Genomic DNA, 14,587 nt, shown 5'->3' with positions numbered 1-14,587 from the left:
GGGCTTGATCCCCTACTATAACCGATGACCGTGGAAACTTAAGAGTGTGAAATTAATTACACGGGAATGATTCTATGTTAGAATCGATGTTACAATCGGCGCCCAATCCAACTCTGCCTCGTGTGGACCACATGACCAGGACAAGTATACACATAAAACACATGGAAATAATAAAAATGCAATTTATTACCTAATTAATTTATTAAAAGAAAAACTAAAACAAAATCTAAATATGTTCACTCCCTGTCACTTTAACACTCCCTACTTGACCTGAATGGCAATGAAGACTATTCCTATACATAACAATAGCAACTATACCTCTATGTTTTACCAGCTAAAGATGTTGGGCTGGTCTTGGGAGAGGTAAGATGGATTGACCTCTCCCAGTTGCTCTGGAGTCCACACTGATCTGTCCTCGTCTGATCTAGCCCAGACTAGAACATTGTATTGTTCCGCATCGCTTACCCAGTTACTTTAGCAAGGTTAAGTTATAACAATTAACCTCTGTTGTACTTAATTGATCCAGACTGGTTGAATTATTTTACTGAAATTAAATTACACAAGCATCTAACGGTAGAGCTGTTCCCGATCCCCAAAATGGTTAATTGAAATTTAAGAAATAGTAGACATGTCAACCCTGATGACCTATGACCGCCGGTCACTCCGCCTTACAAGTTAGATCTGATTCGTGACGTCACTGATGGTGACTTAAACTCAATAATTAGAATACTCTTGATATTGTACCCAGTACTATTATACAATACAATTTTAATACAAAATGAATAAAGGCTAATTTCTCTAAATTACTTGCTACTATAGGATGGTTCATTATACAAAACTATGAACAAAGATGCCCGCCATTTGTGACTCAGACCTGCTAATTCCCAGGGGGAATGTGCGTTGTGAGGTCAGGTCCCTACACGACTTCTGGAACCTTCTCGAATAATTCTTACAACAGCCTAGTTTGTTACAAAACGTCGTAATTTGAAACTGAAAATAGGTGCACAGATTCAGAATTCGGATAAAACATCACACTCAGGAGTCAAATTTCCGACATTTCAGACATTTTTAAAACTGCAGGGGGGTTTGGGCAAAATATGACCCATCGCCGTTTTCAGTAATTGGCATATTTTCGGTATGAAACTTCGTAATTTGAAACTGAAAATAGGTGCAGAGAGTCAGAATTCGGCTAAAAAATCACGCTCAGGAGTCAAATTTCCGACATTTCAGACATTTTGAAAACTGCAGGGGGGTTTGGGCAAAATATGACCCATCGCCTTTTACAGTAATTGGCATATTTTCGGTATGAAACGTCGTAATTTGAAACTGAAAATAGGTGCAGAGAGTCAGAATTCGGCTCAAAAATCACGCTCAGGAAACAAAATTCCGACATTTCAGACATTTTGAAAACTGCAGGGGGGTTTGGGCAAAATATGACCCATCGCCGTTTTCAGTAATTGGCATATTTTCGGTAAAAAAAGTCGTAATTTGAAACTGAAAATAGGTGCACAGAGTCAGAATTCGACTCAAAAATCACGCTCAGGAGTCAAATTTCCGACATTTCAGACATTTTGAAAACTGCAGGGGGGTTTGGGCAAAATATGACCCATCGCCTTTTACAGTAATTGGCATATTTTCGGTATGAAACGTCGTAATTTGAAACTGAAAATTGGTGCAGAGAGTCAGAATTCGGCTCAAAAGTCACGCTCAGGAGTCAAATTTCCGACATTTCAGACATTTTAAAAACTGCAGGGGGGTTTGGGCAAAATATGACCCATCGCCGTTTACAGTAATTGGCATATTTTCGGTATGAAACGTCGTAATTTGATACTGATAATAGGTGCCGAGAGTCAGAATTCGGCTGAAAAATGACGCTCAGGAGACAAATTTCCGACATTTCAGACATTTTGAAAACTGCAGGGGGGTTTGGGCAAAATATGACCCATCGCCGTTTTCAGTAATTGGCATATTTTCGGTATAAAAAGTCGTAATTTGAAACTGAAAATAGGTGCAGAGAGTCAGAATTCGGCTCAAAAATCACGCTCAGGAGTCAAATTTTCGACATTTCAGACATTTTTTAAACTGCAGGGGGGTTTGGGCAAAATATGACCCATCGCCGTTTTCAGTAATTGGCATATTTTCGGTATGAAACGTCGTAATTTGAAACTGCAAATAGGTGCAGAGAGTCGGAATTTGGCTCAAAAATCACGCTCAAGAGTCAAATTTCCGACATTTCAGACATTTTAAAAACTGCAGGGGGGTTTGGGCAAAATATGACCCATCGCCGTTTTCAGTAATTGGCATATTTTCGGTATGAAACTTCGAAATTTGAAACTGAAAATAGGTGAAAGAGTCAGAATTCGGCTCAAAAATCACGCTCAAGAGTCAAATTTCCGACATTTCAGACATTTTAAAAACTGCAAGGGGGTTTGGGCAAAATATGACCCATCGCCGTTTTCAGTAATTGGCATATTTTCTATATGAAACGTCGTAATTTGAAACTGAAAATAGGTGAACAGAGTCAGAATTCGGCTCAAAAATCACTCTCAGGAGACAAATTTCCGACATTTCAGACATTTTGAAAACTGCTGGGGGGGGGGGGATTTGGGCAAAATATAACCCATCGCCGTTTTCAGTAATTGGCATATTTTCGGTATAAAAAGTCGTAATTTGAAACTGAAAATAGGTGCAGAGAGTCAGAATTCGGCTGAAAAATCACGGTCAGGAGACAAATTTCCGACATTTCAGACATTTTGAAAACTGCAGGGGGGTTTGGGCAAAATATGACCCATCGCCGTTTTCAGTAATTGGCATATTTTCGGTATAAAAAGTCGTAATTTGAAACTGAAAATAGGTGCAGAGAGTCAGAATTCGACTCAAAAATCACGCTCTGGAGTCAAATTTCCGACATTTCAGACATTTTGAAAACTGCAGGGGGGTTTGGGCAAAATATGACCCATCGCCTTTTACAGTAATTGGCATATTTTCGGTATGAAACGTCGTAATTTGAAACTGAAAAAAGGTGCAGAGAGTCAGAATTCGGATAAAAAATCACGCTCAGGAGTCAAATTTCCGACATTTCAGACATTTTGAAAACTGCAGGGGGGTTTGGGCAAAATATGACCCATCGCCGTTTACAGCAATTGGCATATTTTCGGTATGAAACGTCGTAATTTGAAACTGATAATAGGTGCCAAGAGTCAGAATTCGGCTCAAAAATCACGCTCAGGAGACAAATTTCCGACATTTCAGACATTTTAAAAACTGCAGGGGGGTTTGGGCAAAATATGACCCATCGCCGTTTTCAGTAATTGGCATATTTTCGGTATAAAAAGTCGTAATTTGAAACTGAAAATAGGTGCAGAGAGTCAGAATTCGGCTGAAAAATGACGCTCAGGAGTCAAATTTCCGACATTTCAGACATTTTGAAAACTGCAGGGGGGTTTGGGCAAAATATGACCCATCGACGTTTACAGTAATTGGCATATTTTCGGTATGAAACGTCGTAATTTGATACTGATAATAGGTGCCGAGAGTCAGAATTCGGCTCAAAAATCACGCTCAGGAGACAAATTTCCGACATTTCAGACATTTTGAAAACTGCAGGGGGGTTTGGGCAAAATATGACCCATCGCCGTTTTCAGTAATTGGCATATTTTCGGTATAAAAAGTCGTAATTTGAAACTGAAAATAGGTGCAGAGAGTCAGAATTCGGCTGCAAAATGACGCTCAGGATTCAAATTTCCGACATTTCAGACATTTTGAAAACTGCAGGGGGGTTTGGGCAAAATATGACCCATCGCCGTTTACAGTAATTGGCATATTTTCGGTATGAAACGTCGTAATTTGAAACTGAAAATAGGTGCAGAGAGTCAGAATTCGGATAAAAAATCACACTCAGGAGTCAAATTTTCGACATTTCCAACATTTTTTAAACTGCAGGGGGGTTTGGGCAAAATATGACCCATCGCCGTTTTCAGTAATTGGCATATTTTCGGTATGAAACGTCGTAATTTGAAACTGCAAATAGGTGCAGAGAGTCGGAATTCGGCTCAAAAATCACGCTCAAGAGTCAAATTTCCGACATTTCAGACATTTTAAAAACTGCAAGGGGGTTTGGGCAAAATATGACCCATCGCCGTTTTCAGTAATTAGCATATTTTCTATATGAAACGTCGTAATTTGAAATTGAAAATAGGTGCACAGAGTCAGAATTCGGCTCAAAAATCACTCTCAGGAGACAAATTTCCGACATTTCAGACATTTTGAAAACTGCAGGGGGGGGGGGGGATTTGGGCAAAATATAACCCATCGCCGTTTTCAGTAATTGGCATATATTCGGTATAAAAATTCGTAATTTGAAACTGAAAATAGGTGCAGAGAGTCAGAATTCGGCTGAAAAATCACGCTCAGGAGACAAATTTCCGACATTTCAGACATTTTGAAAACTGCAGGGGGGTTTGGGCAAAATATGACCCATCGCCGTTTTCAGTAATTGGCATATTTTCGGTATAAAAAGTCGTAATTTGAAACTGAAAATAGGTGCAGAGAGTCAGAATTCGACTCAAAAATCACGCTCAGGAGTCAAATTTCCGACATTTCAGACATTTTGAAAACTGCAGGGGGGTTTGGGCAAAATATGACCCATCGCCTTTTACAGTAATTGGCATATTTTCGGTATGAAACGTCGTAATTTGAAACTGAAAATAGGTGCAGAGAGTCAGAATTCGGCTCAAAAGTCACGCTCAGGAGTCAAATTCCCGACATTTCAGACATTTTAAAAACTGCAGGGGGGTTTGGGCAAAAACTGACCCATCGCCGTTTACAGTAATTGGCATATTTTCGGTATGAAACGTCGTAATTTGAAACTGATAATAGGTGCCGAGAGTCAGAATTCGGCTCAAAAATCACGCTCAGGAGACAAATTTCCGACATTTCAGACATTTTAAAAACTGCAGGGGGGTTTGGGCAAAATATGACCCATCGCCGTTTTCAGTAATTGGCATATTTTCGGTATAAAAAGTCGTAATTTGAAACTGAAAATAGGTGCAGAGAGTCAGAATTCGGCTGAAAAATGACGCTCAGGAGTCAAATTTCCGACATTTCAGACATTTTGAAAACTGCAGGGGGGTTTGGGCAAAATATGACCCATCGCCGTTTACAGTAATTGGCATATTTTTGGTATGAAACGTCGTAATTTGAAACTGAAAATAGGTGCAGAGAGTCAGAATTCGGCTGAAAAATCACGCTCAGGAGTCAAATTTCCGACATTTCCGACATTTTTTAAACTGCAGGGGGGTTTGGTCAAAATATGACCCATCGCCGTTTTCAGTAATTGGCATATTTTCGGTATGAAACGTCGTAATTTGAAACTGAAAATAGGTGCAGAGAGTCAGAATTCGGCTCAAAAATTACGTTCAAGAGTCAAATTTCCGACATTTCAGACATTTTAAAAACTGCAGGGGGGTTGGGCAAAATATGACCCATCGCCGTTTTCAGTAATTGGCATATTTTCGGTATGAAACTTCGTAATATGAAACTGAAAATAGGTGCAGAGAGTCAGAATTCGGCTCAAAAATCACGATCAGGAGACAAATTTCCGACGTTTCAGACATTTTGAAAACTGCAGGAGGGTTTGGGCAAAATATGACCCATCTCCGTTTTCAGTAATTGGCATATTTTCGGTATGAAACGTCGTAATTTGAAACTGAAAATAGGTGCACAGAGTCAGAATTCGGATAAAAAATCACGCTCAGGAGTAAAATTTCCGACATTTCAGACATTTTAAAAACTGCAGGGGGGTTTGGTCAAAATATGACCCATCGCCGTTTTCAGTAATTGGCATATTTTCGGTATGAAACGTCGTAATTTGAAACTGAAAATAGGTGCAGAGACTCAGAATTCGGCTCAAAAATCACGCTCAGGAGACAAATTTCCGACATTTCAGAAATTTTGAAAACTGCAGGAGGGTTTGGTCAAAATATGACCCAATCGCCGTTTTCAGTAATTGGCATATTTTCGGTATGAAACGTCGTAATTTGAAACTGAAAATAGGTGCAGAGAGTCAGAATTCGGCTCAAAAATCACGCTCAGGAGTCAAATTTCCGACATTTCAATCATTTTGAAAACTGCAGGGGGGTTTGGGCAAAAACTGACCCATCGCCGTTTACAGTAATTGGCATATTTTCGGTATGAAACGTCGTAATTTGAAACTGATAATAGGTGCCGAGAGTCAGAATTCGGCTCAAAAATCACGCTCAGGAGACAAATTTCCGACATTTCAGACATTTTAAAAACTGCAGGGGGGTTTGGGCAAAATATGACCCATCGCCGTTTTCAGTAATTGGCATATTTTCGGTATAAAAAGTCGTAATTTGAAACTGAAAATAGGTGCAGAGAGTCAGAATTCGGATAATAAATCACGCTCAGGAGTCAAATTTCCGACATTTCAGACATTTTAAAAACTGCAGGGGGGTTTGGGCAAAATATGACCCATCGCTGTTTTCAGTAATTGGCATATTTTCGGTATGAAACATCGTAATTTGAAACTGAAAATAGGTGCAGAGAGTCAGAATTCGGCTCAAAAATCACGATCAGGAGACAAATTTCCGACATTTCAGACATTTTGAAAACTGCAGGGGGGGGGGGGAGTTTGGGCAAAATATAACCCATCGCCGTTTTCAGTAAATGGCATATTTTCGGTATAAAAAGTCGTAATTTGAAGCTGAAAATAGGTGCAGAGAGTCAGAATTCGGATAAAAAATCACGCTCAGGAGTCAAATTTCCGACATTTCAGACATTTTTAAACTGCAAGGGGGTTTGGGCAAAATTTGACCCATCGCCGTTTTCAGTAATTGGCATATTTTCGGTATGAAACGTCGAAAATTGAAACTGAAAATAGGTGCAGAGAGTCAGAATTCGGCTCAAAAATCACGCTCGGGAGTCAAATTTCCGACATTTCAGACATTTTGAAAACTGCAGGGGGGTTTGGGCAAAATATGACCCATCGCCTTTTACAGTAATTGGCATATTTTCGGTATGAAACGTCGTAATTTGAAACTGAAATTAGGTGCAGAGAGTCAGAATTCGGCTCAAAAATCACGCTCAGGAGACAAATTTCCGACATTTCAGACATTTTGAAAACTGCAAGGGGGGGGGGGGGATTTGGGCAAAATATAACCCATCGCCGTTTTCAGTAATTGGCATATTTTCTGTATAAAAAGTCGTAATTTGAAACTGAAAATAGGTGCACAGAGTCAGAATTCGGATAAAAAATCACGCTCAGGAGTCAAATTTCCAACATTTCAGACATTTTGAAAACTGCAGGGGGGTTTGGGCAAAATATGACACATCGCCGTTTTCAGTAATTGGCATATTTTCGGTATGAAACGTCGTAATTTGAAACTGAAAATAGGTGCAGAGAGTCAGAATTCGGCTCAAAAGCACGCTCAGGAGACAAATTTCCGACATTTCAGACATTTTGAAAACTGTAGGGGGGTTTGGTCAAAATATGACCCATCGCCGTTTTCAGTAATTGGCATATTTTCGGTATGAAATATCGTAATTTGAAACTGAAAATAGGTGCAGAGAGTCAGAATTCGGCTGAAAAATCACGCTCGGGAGTCAAATTTCCGACATTTCAGACATTTTGAACACTGCAGGGGGGTTTGGGCAAAATATGACCCATCGCCTTTTACAGTAATTGGCATATTTTCGGTATGAAACGTCGTAATTTGAAACTGAAAATAGGTGCAGAGAGTCAGAATTCGGCTCAAAAATCACGCTCAAGAGTCAAATTTCCGACATCTCAGACATTTTAAAAACTGCAGGGGGGTTTGGGCAAAATATGACCCATCGCCGTTTTCAGTAATTGGCATATTTTCGGTATGAAACTTCGTAATTTGAAACTGAAAATAGGTGCAGAGAGTCAGAATTCGGCTCAAAAATCACGCTCAAGAATCAAATTTCCGACATTTCAGACATTTTAAAAACTGCAGGGGGGTTTGGGCAAAATATGACCCATCGCCGTTTTCAGTAATTGGCATATTTTCTATATGAAACGTCGTAAATTGAAACTGAAAATAGGTGCACAGAGTCAGAATTCGGCTCAAAAATCACGCTCAGGAGACAAATTTCCGACATTTCAGACATTTTGAAAACTGCAGGGGGTGGGGGGATTTGGGCAAAATATAACCCATCGCCGTTTTCAGTAATTGGCATATTTTCGTTATAAAAAGTCGTAATTTGAAACTGAAAATAGGTGCACAGAGTCAGAATTCGGATAAAAAATCACGCTCAGGAGTCAAGTTTCCGACATTTCAGACATTTTGAAAACTGCAAGGGGGTTTCGGCAAAATATGACCCATCACCTTTTCAGCAATTAACATATTTTCGGTATGAAACGTCGTAATTTGAAACTTAAAATAGGTGCAGAGAGTCAGAATTCGACTCAAAAATCACGCTCGGGAGTCAAATTTCCGACATTTCAGATATTTTGAAAACTGCAGGGGGTTTGGGCAAAATATGACCCATCGCCTTTTACAGTAATTGGCATATTTTCGGTATGAAACGTCGTAATTTGAAACTGAAAATAAGTGCAGAGAGTCAGAATTCGGCTCAAAAATCACGCTCAAGAGTCAAATTTCCGACATTTCAGACATTTTAAAAACTGCAGGGGGGTTAGGGCAAAATAAGACCCATCGGCGTTTTCAGTAATTGGCATATTTTCGGTATGAAACTTCGTAATTTGAAACTGAAAATAGGTGCAGAGAGTCAGAATTCGGCTCAAAAATCACGATCAGGAGACAAATTTCCGACATTTCAGACATTTTGAAAACTGCAGGAGGGTTTGGGCAAAATATGACCCATCTCCGTTTTCAGTAATTGGCATATTTTCGGTATGAAACGTCGTAATTTGAAACTGAAAATAGGTGCACAGAGTCAGAATTCGGATAAAACATCACGCTCAGGAGTCAAATTTCCGACATTTCAGACATTTTGAAAACTGCAGGGGGGTTTGGGCAAAATATGACCCATCGCCGTTTTCAGTAATTGGCATATTTTCGGTATGAAACTTCGTAATTTGAAACTGAAAATAGGTGCAGAGAGTTAGAATTCGGCTCAAAAATCACGCTCAGGAGTCAAATTTCCGTCATTTCAGACATTTTGAAAACTGCAGGGGGGTTTGGGCAAAATATGATCCATCGCTTTTTACAGTAATTGGCATATTTTCGGTATGAAACGTCGTAATTTGAAACTGAAAATAGGTGCAGAGAGTCAGAATTCGGCTCAAAAATTACGCTCAGGAGACAAATTTCCGACATTTCAGACATTTTGAAAGCTGCAGGGGGGTTTGGGCAAAATATGACCCATCGCCGTTTTCAGTAATTGGCATATTTTCGGTATAAAAAGTCGTAATTTGAAACTGAAAATAGGTGCAGAGAGTCAGAATTCGACTCAAAAATCACGCTCAGGAGTCAAATTTCCGACATTTCAGACATTTTGAAAACTGCAGGGGGGTTTGGGCAAAATATGACCCATCGCCTTTTACAGTAATTGGCATATTTTCGGTATGAAACGTCGTAATTTGAAACTGAAAATAGGTGCAGAGAGTCAGAATTCGGCTCAAAAGTCACGCTCAGGATTCAAATTTCCGACATTTTAGACATTTTAAAAACTGCAGGGGGGTTTGGGCAAAATATGATCCATCGCCGTTTACAGTAATTGGCATATTTTCGGTATGAAACGTCGTAATTTGAAACTGATAATAGGTGCCGAGAGTCAGAATTCGGCTCAAAAATCACGCTCAGGAGACAAATTTCCGACATTTCAGACACTTTTGAAAACTGCAGGGGGGTTTGGGCAAAATATGACCCATCGCCGTTTTCAGTAATTGGCATATTTTCGGTATAAAAAGTCGTAATTTGAAACTGAAAATAGGTGCAGAGAGTCAGAATTCGGCTGAAAAATGACGCTCAGGAGTCAAATTTCTGACATTTCAGACATTTTGAAAACTGCAGGGGGGGTTTGGGCAAAATATGACCCATCGCCGTTTACAGTAATTGGCATATTTTCGGTATGAAACGTCGTAATTTGAAACTGAAAATAGGTGCAGAGAGTCAGAGTTCGGCTCAAAAATCACGCTCAGGAGTCAAATTTCCGACATTTCTGACATTTTAAAAACTGCAGGGGGGTTTGGGCAAAATATGACCCATCGCCGTTTCCAGTAATTGGCATATTTTCGGTATGAAACGTCGTAATTTGAAACTGAAAATAGATGCAGAGAGTCAGAATTCGGCTCAAAAATCACGCTCAAGAGTCAAATTTCCGACATTTCAGACATTTTAAAAACTGCAGGGGGGTTTGGGCAAAATATGACCCATCGCCGTTTCAGTAATTGGCATATTTTCGGTATGAAACGTCGTAATTTGAAACTGAAAATAGGTGCAGAGAGTCAGAATTCGGCTCAAAAATCATGCTCAAGAATCAAATTTCCGACATTTCAGACATTTTAAAAACTGCAGGGGGGTTTGGGCAAAATATGACCCATCGCCGTTTTCAGTAATTGGCATATTTTCTATATGAAACGTCGTAATTGAAACTGAAAATAGGTGCACAGAGTCAGAATTCGGCTCAAAAATCACGCTCAGGAGATCAAATTTCCGACATTTCAGACATTTTGAAAACTGCAGGGGGGGGGGGGATTTGGGCAAAATATAACCCATCGCCGTTTTCAGTAATTGGCATATTTTCGTATATGAAAAGTCGTAATTTGAAACTGAAAATAGGTGCACAGAGTCAGAATTCGGCTCAAAAGTCACGCTCAGGAGTCAACTTTCCGAAATTTCAGACATTTTGAAAACTGCAAGGGGGTTTCGGCAAAATATGAACCATCACCTTTTCAGCAATTGGCATATTTTCGGTATGAAACGTCGTAATTTGAAACTTAAAATAGGTGCAGAGAGTCAGAATTCGGCTCAAAAATCACGCTCGGGAGTCAAATTTCCGACATTTCAGACATTTTGAAAACTGCAGGGGGGTTTCGGGCAAAATATGACCCATCGCCTTTTACAGTAATTGGCATATTTTCGGTATGAAACGTCGTAATTTGAAACTGAAAATAGGTGCAGAGAGTCAGAATTCGGCTCAAAAGTCACGCTCAGGAGTCAAATTTCCGACATTTCAGACATTTTAAAAACTGCAGGGGGATTTGGGCAAAATATGACCCATCGCCGTTTACAGTAATTAGCATATTTTCGGTATGAAACGTCGTAATTTGAAACTGAAAATAGGTGCAGAGAGTCAGAATTCGGCTTAAAAATCACGCTCAGGAGACAAATTTCTGACATTTCAGACATTTTGAAAACTGCAGGGGGGTTTGGGCAAAATATAACCAATTGCCGTTTTCAGTAATTGGAATATTTTCAGTATAAAAAGTCGTAATTTGAAACTGAAAATAGGTGCAGAGAGTCAGAATTTGGATACAAAATCACGCTCAAGAGTCAAATTTCCGACATTTCATACATTTTAAAAACTGCAGGGGGGTTTGGGCAAAATATGACCCATCGCCGTTTTCAGTAATTGGCATATTTTCGGTATAAAAAGTCGTAATTTGAAACTGAAAATAGTTGCAGAGAGTCAGAATTCGACTCAAAAATCACGCTCAGGAGTCAAATTTCCGACATTTCAGACATTTTGAAAAGTGCAGGAGGGTTTGGGCAAAATATGACCCATCGCCTTTTACAGTAATTGGCATATTTTCGGTATGAAACGTCGTAATTTGAAACTGAAAATAGGTGCAGAGAGTCAGAATTCGGCTCAAAAGTCACGCTCAGGAGTCAAATTTCCGACATTTCAGACATTTTAAAAACTGCAGGGGGGTTTGGGCAAAATATGACCCATCGCCGTTTACAGTAATTAGCATATTTTCGGTATGAAACGTCGTAATTTGAAACTGAAAATAGGTGCAGAGAGTCAGAATTCGGCTCAAAAATCACGCTCAGGAGACAAATTTCTGACATTTCAGACATTTTGAAAACTGCAGGGGGGTTTGGGCAAAATATAACCAATCGCCGTTTTCAGTAATTGGCATATTTTCAGTATAAAAAGTCGTAATTTGAAACTGAAAATAGGTGCAGAGAGTCAGAATTTGGATACAAAATCACGCTCAGGAGTCAAATTTCCGACATTTCAGACATTTTGAAAACTGCAGGGGGGTTTGGGCAAAATATGACCCATCGCCGTTTTCAGTAATTGGCATATTTTCGGTATAAAAAGTCGTAATTTGAAACTGAAAATAGGTGCAGAGAGTCAGAATTCGGCTGAAAAATGACGCTCAGGAGTCAAATTTCCGACATTTCAGACATTTTGAAAACTGCAGGGGGGTTTAGGCAAAATATGACCCATCGCCGTTTTCAGTAATTGGCATATTTTCGGTATAAAAAGTCGTAATTTGAAACTGAAAATTGGTGCAGAGAGTCAGAATTCGGCTCAAAATCACGCTCAAGAGTCAAATTTCCGACATTTCAGACATTTTAAAAACTGCAGGGGGGTTTGGGCAAAATATGACCCATCGCCGTTTTCAGTAATTGGCATATTTTCGGTATGAAACTTCGTAATTTGAAACTGAAAACAGGTGCAGAGAGTCAGAATTCGGCTCAAAAATCACGCTCAAGAATCAATTTTCCGACATTTCAGACATTTTAAAAACTGCAGGGGGGTTTGGGCAAAATATGACCCATCGCCGTTTTCAGTAATTGGCATATTTTCTATATGAAACGTCGTAATTTGAAACTGAAAATAGGTGCACAGAGTCAGAATTCGGCTCAAAAATCACCCTCAAGAGACAAATTTCCGACATTTCAGACATTTTGAAAACTGCAGGGGGGGGGGGGATTTGGGCAAAATATAACCCATCGCCGTATTCAGTAATTGGCATATTTTCGGTATAAAAAGTCGTAATTTGAAACTGAAAATAGTTGCAGAGAGTCAGAATTCGACTCAAAAATCACGCTCAGGAGTCAAATTTCCGACATTTCAGACATTTTGAAAAGTGCAGGAGGGTTTGGGCAAAATATGACCCATCGCCTTTTACAGTAATTGGCATATTTTCGGTATGAAACGTCGTAATTTGAAACTGAAAATAGGTGCAGAGAGTCAGAATTCGGCTCAAAAGTCACGCTCAGGAGTCAAATTTCCGACATTTCAGACATTTTAAAAACTGCAGGGGGGTTTGGGCAAAATATGACCCATCGCCGTTTACAGTAATTAGCATATTTTCGGTATGAAACGTCGTAATTTGAAACTGAAAATAGGTGTAGAGAGTCAGAATTCGGCTCAAAAATCACGCTCAGGAGACAAATTTCTGACATTTCAGACATTTTGAAAACTGCAGGGGGGTTTGGGCAAAATATAACCAATCGCCGTTTTCAGTAATTGGCATATTTTCAGTATAAAAAGTCGTAATTTGAAACTGAAAATAGGTGCAGAGAGTCAGAATTTCGGATACAAAATCACGCTCAGGAGTCAAATTTCCGACATTTCAGACATTTTGAAAACTGCAGGGGGGTTTGGGCAAAATATGACCCATCGCCGTTTTCAGTAATTGGCATATTTTCGGTATAAAAAGTCGTAATTTGAAACTGAAAATAGGTGCAGAGAGTCAGAATTCGGCTGAAAAATGACGCTCAGGAGTCAAATTTCCGACATTTCAGACATTTTGAAAACTGCAGGGGGGTTTAGGCAAAATATGACCCATCGCCGTTTTCAGTAATTGGCATATTTTCGGTATAAAAAGTCGTAATTTGAAACTGAAAATTGGTGCAGAGAGTCAGAATTCGGCTCAAAAATCACGCTCAAGAGTCAAATTTCCGACATTTCAGACATTTTAAAAACTGCAGGGGGGTTTGGGCAAAATATGACCCATCGCCGTTTTCAGTAATTGGCATATTTTCGGTATGAAACTTCGTAATTTGAAACTGAAAACAGGTGCAGAGAGTCAGAATTCGGCTCAAAAATCACGCTCAAGAATCAATTTTCCGACATTTCAGACATTTTAAAAACTGCAGGGGGGTTTGGGCAAAATATGACCCATCGCCGTTTTCAGTAATTGGCATATTTTCTATATGAAACGTCGTAATTTGAAACTGAAAATAGGTGCACAGAGTCAGAATTCGGCTCAAAAATCACCCTCAAGAGACAAATTTCCGACATTTCAGACATTTTGAAAACTGCAGGGGGGGGGGGGGATTTGGGCAAAATATAAACCCATCGCCGTATTCAGTAATTGGCATATTTTCGGTATAAAAAGTCGTAATTTGAAACTGAAAATAGGTGCAGAAAGTCAGAATTCGGATAAAAAATCACGCTCAGGAGTCAAATTTCCGACATTTCAGACATTTTGAAAACTGCAAGGGGGTTTGGGCAAAATATGACCCTACGCCTTTTCAGCAATTGGCATATTTTCGGTATGAAACGTCGTAATTTGAAACTTAAAAAAGGTGCAGAGAGTCAAAATTCGGCTCAAAAATCACGCTCGGGAGTCAAATTTCCGACATTTCAGACATTTTGAAAACTGCAGGGGGGTTTG

Source organism: Procambarus clarkii, chromosome 18 (genome assembly GCF_040958095.1).
Source record: "Procambarus clarkii isolate CNS0578487 chromosome 18, FALCON_Pclarkii_2.0, whole genome shotgun sequence".
Taxonomy (NCBI): domain Eukaryota; kingdom Metazoa; phylum Arthropoda; class Malacostraca; order Decapoda; family Cambaridae; genus Procambarus; species Procambarus clarkii.
Note: the sequence above shows the minus strand (reverse complement) of the source record.